The sequence below is a fragment of the Eulemur rufifrons genome, chromosome 15 (genome assembly GCF_041146395.1).
Source record: "Eulemur rufifrons isolate Redbay chromosome 15, OSU_ERuf_1, whole genome shotgun sequence".
NCBI classification, from domain to species: domain Eukaryota; kingdom Metazoa; phylum Chordata; class Mammalia; order Primates; family Lemuridae; genus Eulemur; species Eulemur rufifrons.
The window spans coordinates 63951703-63955996 of record NC_090997.1 but is presented as its reverse complement, the minus strand read 5'-3'; positions in this window follow the sequence as shown (position 1 = coordinate 63955996).

Genomic DNA, 4294 nt, shown 5'->3' with positions numbered 1-4294 from the left:
AACCTCAAACTCCTGGGCTCAAGCAATCCTACTGCCTTAGCCTCCCAAGTAGCTGAGACTACATGCATGCACCACTATGCCCAGCTAATTTTATATATATGTATATATATATATATTTACTTATATATTTTAGCTGTCCAAATCATTTCTTTCTAGTTTTAGTAGAGACGGGGTCTCGCTCTTGCTCAGGCTGGTCTTGAACTCCTGACCTCGAGTGATCCTCCCGCCTCGGCCTCCCAGAGTGCTAGGATTACAGGCGTGAGCCACCGCCCACGGCCTTTTCCAGCCATCTTAACTCACTTCTACTCCAGCCTCACACCAGGTAAGTGGAATTTCAACAAGCATTTCACATTAGTCTCTTTGTGACTAGATCTGCCTTAGAATGCCACAACCTTGCTTGTCATCTAGGGCAGCGGTCCCCAACATTTTTGGCACCAGGGACTGGTTTCATGGAAGACAACTGGTCCATGGACAGGGGAGTAGGGGGCGGAGCTAAGGCAGCGATGCATGGCCCGGGGGTTAGGCACTGCAGATCTAAGGGACTCCTCTTCAGTCATCTCAAAGATGAACTCTCCTATAAACCTGTCCCAACCTCCATAGGTGAGGCTCTCCTCCATGTGCATGCCTGTGTCATGCCATTTGCTTCCTCTAGATAGTAGAGACTAGACTGAGCTCCTCCAAGAGGCAGAGATTATGGCTTTCATTTTTATATTCTCAGCATCTAGCACTGATGGGCATTTAATTCATAGTGAATCAGTATTTTTGAAATTCTTGTAGTTTCATCTGGTTGTATGGAATTACATAGGCTTTATGACCACATTAACCAGCACCCTAATTTTTGATGTTTAGGTTGTTTCTATGTATGACTTTATATACAGCTGTGTATGTTTGTTCTGAGAAATTCAGGCTGTAAATGTAACGTCAAATTGTCCTCCCTAGGAACTGTTTACCAGGCTACTAGCAAAAAAATGGTATATTTGTGTATTCTCATGAGCACTGGGTTACATTGATTTATACTTCCACTGCCCCGAAAGCCACCTTAAATTTTATTTTATTATGTACCTCACCTTAGTCACAGCTCTTACCACTTCTACTGAACATGTATTAGGAGTCCTAACCAGTGAAATAAGAAAATTTTTTTTAAATTGCATTTCTATAAACTAGTACCACTTGGAAAAAGAAATTAACAAGTCCACTTACACTAGCATGCAGAAACCTAAAATGCATGTTACAAAAAATCATGAAAGACGAAAAAATCATAAAATACATCACTGAGAGAAATAACGATGACTTAAATGGAGCTATGTACCCTGGCTGGAAGACCCCAGGTGAAGCGGCTCACCCCTATCATCCCAGCACTTTGGGAAGCCAAGGCAGGAGAATTGCTTGATGCCAAGCAACAAAGACTGGGCAAAGACTCATCTCTACAAAAAAAACAAACAAAAAAGAAAACATAGCCAGCAGTGGTGGTGCTCAAGCCTGCAGTCCTAGGTACTCAAGGAGACTAAGGCATCAGGATCTCGAGCTCAGGAGCCTGAGGATGCAGTGAGCTATGATCACACCACTGCACTCCGGCCTGGGCAACAGAGCCGAACACTGTCTCTTTACAAAACACTTATCTATATTATTAGATCCAACTCAATTCTAATCATAACCTCTCACCTGGCTTTTTAGACCACTGTTATTCAAGACAAAAAAATTAGTACTCAGTGTGATATTATAACATGGATAGACTAAAGTGCATCAGTGAAAGAATCTACTCCAGAAATAGACCTACACTCACAGGCCCAAATTCAATGGCGAAAGAAAGTCCTAACAAATTCTGTAATAATTTGATGGGCATAAAATGAATGTTAAACCCTACCTCATATCACATAAAGAAATTCATTTGAGATTGACAGACCTAAATGTAGAGCTATAATGTTATGTGAAAAACCAGAATATTGCCATCACAATCTGGAGATAGGCAGATTTATTTAGATAGAAGGTCCATTTAAAAAATTGCTAACTTAAGATGTGTTTGAAGATAACTTATGCTCATCAAAACAGTAAGACATGTGAAAGTCAACACACAATGGGAAAAAACCTGACAAAGAACTTGTATTCAAAATACATCAAGGATTCCTATAACTCAGTAGTGAAAACCACCCTAATTTTAAAATGTACATTTATATTCAAAGATATATTAAAAGGTTGATAAACATGAGAACATGTTCATTAGTCAGAGAACAGCAGATTAAAACCAGATACTGCTACACATCCAGAAGCCACAAAAATACTTGTATGCAAATATAACAATTTTACTCATTTGTCAAACACTGGAAACCAGTAACACAGGAGAGTGGGTGGAAAAACTCAGCAGTAAGGATGGCTGAACCTCAAAGATTTATTTGCCGAATAAAAGCGTTACACGAAGTTTTGTGTGGGAGAGAACATCCTAGTCTGTCTATGGTGAAAAAAACTGAAGGACTGCCACTGGGGTGGGGGTGAGGATTGCTTAATTGCCTGGGTAGGGAGATATGGGAGATGCTTCTTTTGTCCTGATAAGGGTGTGGGGCTAAAATGGAAGGATCTCTTGAGTCCAGGAATTCAAGACTAGCCTGGGCAACATAGGACGCGATCTCTGAAAATAGCATACTAGACATCCCTTGGCAAGTCCCTTTGATGGTTTTCTTGCCATCTTATAGTCATAGGACTCTGGTCTTGTTCCTCAATTTCATCATACGGTTCTATTGAGCATCCAGGAAAATGCAGGGTATTACACAAGTACTTTGGGGAGTTCAGTTTTGGAGCAAAAAATTTGGACAACTGCCACCATTGAAGGGACTACCAAAGAGGCTTGTGGAAGACTCTGAGAAGAAAAGTGTGAGGAAAATCAGAAAAAACTAATGGAAATGTTTTAAGAGAGTGATCAACAGTCAGAATATCTGCAAACTTGACTCTCAGGGTCAGAAACTAAAATACACATAAAAGAGAGAAAACATCATGGAATAGAGCCTCTGAAGACAGGAAGGAATGGAATCCACAAGAGCAGGACCTCTTTCATTATGACAGGAATAAGAGAAAGGTGGATAAGAATGTGAAGTTTGAACATGGGGAGCCAGAAATTGTTCACAGTTTACTTTCCAGGAGAATAAAATAATGTTATATGACATTTACCACCTACCTATGTGCCTATGATGGAAGCACCGTAACTTATTAATAATCTCCCAAATTCACTTACCCATTTCCAGTAAATGAACCTTATGAAGTAGATACCACATACTTATGTAACACTTTGCTTTTCTAGGACCTCTGTATCTTTTACTTGGGAAAATAGCTGGGTGCAGAGGCTCTTGCTTGTAATGCAGCGACTAGGGAGGCTGAGGCAGAAGTGACAGAGCAAGACCCCACGGCAAAAAAAAAAAAGAGAGAAAAAGGAAAGAAAATATTTTCTAACTGGATTATTCTGAGAAAAGATCAGAATATATACTGTCACAAGATTTTTTCAGATAAGAGACTGTAGAACTTAAATTTTGCCTAGTTATGAAAATGATCAAGCTTATAAATTTTAGTTTAGTAGAGATAACTATGAATGAATTAAGCTTACAGTTTGATCACCCCAGCCCCCATGTGTTAAGAGCCTAAGCTGTGATAAAGGCCAGAACCTTTCACCTTCAAACTTTGACTTCTCTAACTCCACACACACAAATGCACATTTTTATTGTTAAATAGTATAGTATCTGGTTATGCAGACTATTTAAAAAACAGGTCAACAGAAAACTTTCTGGATGTCACTAGACAATTAAATTTTTATTGAAAGCTTAAATTGTGGTACAGAAATACATTTCAACTGATTTAAGTCCAACACCAATGAAAGGAGAAATTATGGCACCAAAACTTTCCCTCCTCTGTCATACTAAAGATTAATTTAGATCACTATTCAATCTAGTTCTCATTTTTCTAGGCTGCGTTCCACACAAATGTGTAGGTTTTCAATATTAGAATTCTTAGGAAAGAATTCTATTAGGAAAAAAATCAGACCTCAAGCCAACAACTGTCATCAAATCTACTGGGATACTGTTCAAGAACAAAATCCACTATTTTTTGAGCTTTGGTCCTCAAAACATTAGGTGCTATGGTCATTACAGAATCAAACTGATCATGTTGACTGAAAACTTCCTCAATGAAACTTTCCATCAACATGCTTAAAAATAAGTCAAAAGTGTTCCAACCACTTGATTTCATACCAAGTTGATTTTATGTTTAGAAACACTAAAAAAAGGTGTTTCGTTTATAAATACAGGAGGAACAA